Here is a 6,575-nt window from a genome sequence, read left to right as displayed (position 1 = left end):
AGGCTGCGGGGCATGGCCTGGGGCAGGGAGGGGGAGCCCTGGGGCAGGCAGGCTGCGGGGCATGGCCTGGAGCTGCCTTGCAGCAGGGCTGGTGGGAAAAGCTGCTTCCTCCCGCACTTCCCTGCCGTGACAGAGCTCAGCTCTTCGCCCTCCTAGGCAGAATGAAAGGAGGAAGCAGCGTTTCCTCAGCTGACCTCCATCAGCATTTTAGAATCATGGAATCATAGAATCGTTTAGGTTGGAAAAGACCTTTCAGATCATCAAGTCCAACAGTTAACTTAACCCTGCCATTCCCAATAAACCATGTCCCTAGGCACCTCGTCTGCCCGTCTTTTAAATACCTCCAGGGATGGGGACTCAACCACTTCCCTGGGCAGCCCGTTCCAATGCTTGACCACTCTTTGGTAATTAAATTTTTCCTAATGTCCAACCTAAACCTGCCCTGGTGCAACTTGAGGCCATTTCCCTTTGTCATATCACCCGTTACCAGGGAGAAGAGGCCGACCCCCACCTCACTACAGCCTCCTGTCAGGCAGTTGTAGAGGGTGATAAGGTCTCTCCTCAGCCTCCTCTTCTCCAGGCCAAACAACCCCAGGTCCCTCAGCTGCTCTTCATAGGACTTGTGCTCCAGACCCCTCACCAGCTTTGTTGTCCTTCTGTGTTTTCTGCCCCGGCAGCGGTGCTGGGGAACACCTCAGCTGCTCTGACCCTCAGGGTGAGTGTGAGAAGCAGATCTGGCCCTGAAGCCATGGAGTAGCCTCGGGTTTGGTGAGATTTCACAGAGAAAACTACTGGAGCCTCCTCCGTGGTTTCAGCAAAGCCACTGGGATTATTTTTGCATTAAATCCAGATGGGGGAAGGAAGTGTGACTATCCCTGGGAGAAAGAAAAAAGTTGCAAAAATCAGACAATTTACAGAAACAGATGCCGGCTTGCATGCTATGCGTATGGAAGTCGGCAGGAGAGGGCTGTCCCTCAGAGCCTGGGGCTGCCGAGTGGGGCCTGACTGTCCTGTGGGCCCCTGCCTGGGCTCTCCTCTGCTTGCCCTGCAGCCCTGGCCGCTGCCTCCTCACCACAGGCAGCCTCCCTGCCTGCCTGCCAGCCCTCCTTTGCCATCCCCCTGCCAGCTCTGGGGCTCCACAGCCGCTCTGCGTCCCTTAGGGCTGCAAATATCTCCTAAGAGCCCCAGCAAAAAAAAGCAAAAAACCAACAGCGGGCAAACATGGAAGAAATCTTGTTCCCTGAACAGGCCAGATGGGTATTTTGGGAATTAGTACCTGATTTAGGGGAAGAAGATTGAATTTGTTCTCAGTGGTGTGACTGCCTTTATGTTAGACTGTCTGAGAACAAGAGACAGGGGAGTTAAGTAACCCTCAGCGCAGTTCCTAAGCGCGCTTCCCTTTCAAGAAAGGGGAAGTAGGTTTTCATATTGCCCTGGAGGAAAGCACTTCCCATACATTGTCCTGACCGCCCGTTCTGCGCTGGCGTCATGGGAGGAATTGTGCTAGGAAGTTAGCACACTGCTTTCTGCTTATCAGATACCAAGAGAAAAAAGAGTGTGCAAACGCTAGTTTTGTCACCCAGTATACATTGCTGGCAACCTGACCTCAAGAGGAGTATTCTGGAGAAACAGCTAATCAGTTGTCGTGGTTTAACCCCAACCGGCAACTCAGCCCCATGCAGCCGCTCGCTCACTCCCCCTGGGTGGGATGGGGGAGAGAATCTGAAGGGTAAAAGTGAGAAAACTCATGGGTTGAAATAAAGACAGTTTAATAGGTAAAGCAAAAGCCTCATGCACAAACAAAACAAAACCAGGAATTCATTCACTGCTTCCTGTCAGCAGGCAGGTGCTCAGCCGTCGCCAGGAAAGCAGGACTCCATCACACATAACAGTGACTTGGGAAGACAAACACCATCACTCCGAATGTCCCGCCTTCCTTCTTCTTCCCCCAGCTTTAGATACTGAGCATGACATCATATGGTACAGAATAGCCCTCTGGTCAGTTGGGGTCAGCTGACCTGGCTGTGCCCCCTCCCAGCTTCTTGTGCCCCCCCAGCCTTCTCGCTGGTGGGGTGGGGTGAGGAGCAGAAAGAGTCTTGACCCTGTGTAAGCCCTGCTCAGCAGCAATGAAACCATCCCTGTGTTATCAACACTGTTTACAGCGCAAATCCAAAGCATAGCCCCATACTAGCTACTATGAAGAAAATTTACTCTATCCCAGCCAAAACCAGCACATCAGTAACCCATATGCTGGGGGAAAAGATGAAGTAGTAAAGAGTAGTTCTGTAGTCAAGACTGCAGAAGGCTGTTGTCTCAGAAAGTGGAGAAATCTCTGCCTGCCTTGGCTGCACAACCATGTGGGTTTAATATATGGAATAGAGCAATATCAGTCCTGAAAAGAGGCTGGATAAATGTAGATGCCCACACCCAAATGTTAGCAGCAAACCCAAGTTTGATCATCATTTGCACTACTTCTAGTTCTCTGTTTTGGGCTCGAGAGGTCTGTGCTGCTCAGGCGTGCCCAGGTCTGAGTTATTCAGTACCTTGCGCCCATTTGAGTCAGCACTCTTTGCACCCAGAAACTGGGTGGCCCAGGCCCAAATCCACTGGAGTAGGGGTAGCTAGAGGGCTGTGCTGAGGCCGCCTGACGCATAGGACAAGCCCGTCACTGGAGGCAGCTCCATTTCCATGTTACAGGGGGGACAGATCTGCTTTTGCAGGGCAGGTGGAGGTGCTCCCTACCCGCAAGGTATGCTGGCGGTGCCCATGCTGTGGCTGCCCCACGCTGCCCCTCTGCCTCCTGACAGCCCTCGCATGGCCCTGCCAGGTACAGGATGGCAACCCGCAGCGGAGGTGGCCAGAGGTGGTACCTAGCTGCTGTGGAGCCCATGCCCACAACAGTGAGGACCTGCAGCTGTGGCCATGGCTCCCTGCTAGCAGCACACCACCTCTCCCTCTGTGCCAGAGCTGTGTCGGCTCCTTTGGCATGTGTCAGGGAAGAGGCAATGCCTCAGGAAGGGGCTCAGGAGTTGAGGGGTGAACTTGCTGTGTAACTTAGGAGGGAGGCAGGAGGGTCCTTGGGGAGTGGGTGGCATTTCAGGCATGCTCCTCCATTTAGGTTTCTCTGTCAGGTGTGATCCAGCCCCAGTATGCTGGAGGGCTTTGACTCACCCTCCGAAGACCTCTAGTCTTCCCCACATGGTGTGTTATGAACCCACCTCATGCTAGGTTTTGGATTCCGTTTTATTACCACATGCTTCAGTTTGTGCCACTGCAATACCAAAACCAAGGGGTGTCTAACCACTGCATTAGCTTGCTGAGGAGCCAGAGCCTAAATTCAGCAAGGCAAAGTAATTAATAGTTTGAGAGTTTTACCAAAATCTGTGTAGGAGCTACTTGTGAAACTGCATTTTCATTTCCCCTTTCAGATTTAGTTCTCTGGCAATGAGTAACCCTGCAGAAGTCGCTGTGCCCAGTCTACTTCAGAGGCTCTAGCAGTGCTCTCTGCCATGCTGTGAGGAAGCTTCCCTTTCTCTGAGGTATCTGTTCCCGGGAAGGGAGTTGCTTTCACCCCCAGGTTCAAATGGGTCTGGGCAGCCTACCTGATTCCCCCTGTACTGCCTAGGAACCTGAGGGGAAGCAAATAGAAAACACGCAGCCGGCATCTTGGCCACATACATTTTTCCTGCCTCTCTTTGAAAATGTTAACAAAAAAAAATTAGGCTCTTTTTTTAACCAAATAAGTGTTGTTTATATCTCTGATGCAATGCCTAGACATAAGCAACAATTAGCTTTATTTTGTATAATATAATGATCATCTAGGACAGAAGAATGGCTTGTAGGGCTAAATACAATGAGTATCAAGAATGTCATGGTTTAATTCCTGAGCATTGCACGTACCATATTATTTGAGGCAGACCAAAAGAAGAGCTGAGAGAATCTGAGAACAAAAAGGAAATCAGGCAGGGGGGACCGGAATAGCTTCCTTCCTTGATCTCAAACCCCTTCCTACCATCAGCAGCCTGCTGGTTTCTCCAAGTGTGACAAAAATCAATGGATTAAGAGACAAATGTGACCCTTCATTGTAAACTGGCCCATGCCTTTACCATGACAAAACCCTGGATAATGCTATTTTACATAATTGGTCATAAACCCTTAGTTACTTGAGGTTTAAGACTTTATTTTTGCTGTCTACTCACTTTTCAATGCAAAAATAATTTGCAACCCTCCACTCCACCCCCATAAATATTTTCCACAACAAAGTTGTATCTAAAAGTCCCAGATAATGACTCATACTGAGTTTAAAAAAAAGGAGAAGCAACGTATTTTTGAATGTATTAACAATATTCTCTCACAGCCAGATGTTCCCCTTCATTGCACAGCATGAAGAGGTGAAAAGGAGCAGAAAAACTGCAGTAAGACACACAAAGAAGGATCAAGAGAAACATGTCAGGCTGTGATGTTACACCTAACTTTGGAATTGCCTACGTGTTGTGCAGAGGATGTGGAGCTGAGGGTCTCTTTGTGGAGTTCCAGGTCACTAGGAAGTGAAGTCACAGAGCAAGCGCATGAAGCATGTGCATCCCTAAGAAAGGTCTCAAATTTTTTTATTCAGAAAAACCCCAGAAGAATGGAAGAAGCAAAAATAAATCCGACATTCAACTATTTTTAGGAAGTTATTGGGTCAAGATGCTCCAGAAAGCACAGTGGAGGGAAATGGGTGGAAACCAACACGTTAGAAGATGTTTCTTATTCTACAGTCTTGGTTTTTCGCTTTGCTCACTCGATTAAAAAATTGTTTGTGAAGTATTTTACAGATGGATGCATTCTTTATCCAAAATGCAAACTGCTTAGCCAGATGGCCTCACATCTGGATTAGTCTGCAGCACAAACCAGAAAAGAGTAGTTGCGCTTTTAAGCAGCTGCTATCTGTAGGAGAACTGAAATGGGTGATGAACACCGAAGACATTTATATCAATATAATTTGTGAATGGTATTTATTTCTCTACTTCTGACAAGCCCCAGCGTTCTGGTGGAAACATTTCAGAATGTTTGGGTGGCTGACCTTCCTTATCATGATCGCAATGGAAACTTATTGCCTGATTGCGTGCGCTGGTATTGGGAAACCCAAACCCAGTTAAAAACAGAAGAATAGGTTTTCAATGTGAAAATTAAGTAACACAAGTTCTCACATAAACTGATAATGCTCTGAAGCCCCTCATCCAAAATCTTGTCTCAAACTAAAAGGAAGATTGAAGCTTTTAAGACGATAGTATTCCAGAAATGCCTTCTGTGAACCACCCTTCCCTACCTTTATCCTTGTTGATAATGAACTGAATTAATTTCATTTTATAGGGAAAAGAAACAAATTGATTCCTCAGCCTAACTGTGGAGCACTGTTCTGCAAGCTTCGTATCAGCAGGTTTACAGCATGTTTACACAGGTTATATTCTTTCAGCCACTATTTATATTTTTGGCACAAACTGCCTTTCATCTACACACAAATTATCTTTTTATTTCCTTTTTGCTTTATCTTGTAATTTATTCTGTTGGTTTTTAATCTTTCTTGGAAGCAGTATGACTTTATCTTGGAATGCATTGTACTGTCATAATGTTAACGTGGACAAACTAATTAGCTGTCTTCAGAGAGTTCCCATCCTGCAAGAAACACATAATATGTGGCTTTAGATCTGGATCAGGCAGCCTGTTCCTACTGCTTTTTGGCTAGAGATGGTCTGAAATGGGTTCCCTGAGCCCTAAATATTTTCTGAAAAGGACTTGGGTTCCATTTCTCTGCCTCTGGGTCGGTTTCGAGGCTGCTGGGATCCCACTGCTCATGCCTCCAACTGAGGAGCAGACAACCCACCGCCTGCTGTGGCTGCTGCCCCAGCGGGGCCCCTCGCGCTCAGCTCTGGGGCAGCGCTCCTGCTGTGACAGGGCTCTTGGGCTACCTCAGGAGTATGGGACAGGAACGCCCTCCCTGTAGTCTGATTGCCTGGTCATCCAAAGCAGACAACCTCTTGTGCTCACGGCTCCCAGGGTATAGACCATAGACCCTTGAAATCCTGAAACGAACAGGAAAAACAGGAAAACTTTGCTTTCAGTGTTGTGGTAGGAAAGCTGGAAGTGATGAGAGTCTGGCCAGCTCAAGCTGTCTATGCTGGGAAAGGGTGGGAATCTCCACGCCTCTGGACCCTCCTCCTGCTCAGCCTCCTTGTGCTGGTCAATCCTAACCAATGCTACCAGGTAAACTTCACTGAATTAAGACAAACCCAAGTTCAAATCAGCCCAAAAGTGGGTTCTGCTCAAGGTCGACTAAACATGTAAACTCTCTTTTTTTAAAGGCAAGGCCATATTCCAGTTTGCATAAAAATATTCCAAGTCTTGTTCACGCTACTGGAATGTGAATCGCACATAACACTGGTGGGCAGTTGTGGATCTGCTCCTTTTCTCCTAGTGGGTGTAGGAGCTGCTGGGCTGCGCTGTGCCATCAACCGCTGCAGCAGAGAGGAGGCGGCTGTAGGAGCAGCAGACTGCAAAGAGAAAGCTTTCTGCAGCCTGGAGGTTTTGCCCCC

The sequence above is a fragment of the Egretta garzetta genome, unplaced genomic scaffold (assembly GCF_000687185.1).
Source record: "Egretta garzetta isolate BGI_Z169 unplaced genomic scaffold, ASM68718v1 scaffold256, whole genome shotgun sequence".
NCBI lineage: Eukaryota > Metazoa > Chordata > Aves > Pelecaniformes > Ardeidae > Egretta > Egretta garzetta.
The sequence above is the reverse complement of the archived record's forward strand: the minus strand, read 5'-3'. Positions refer to the sequence as shown.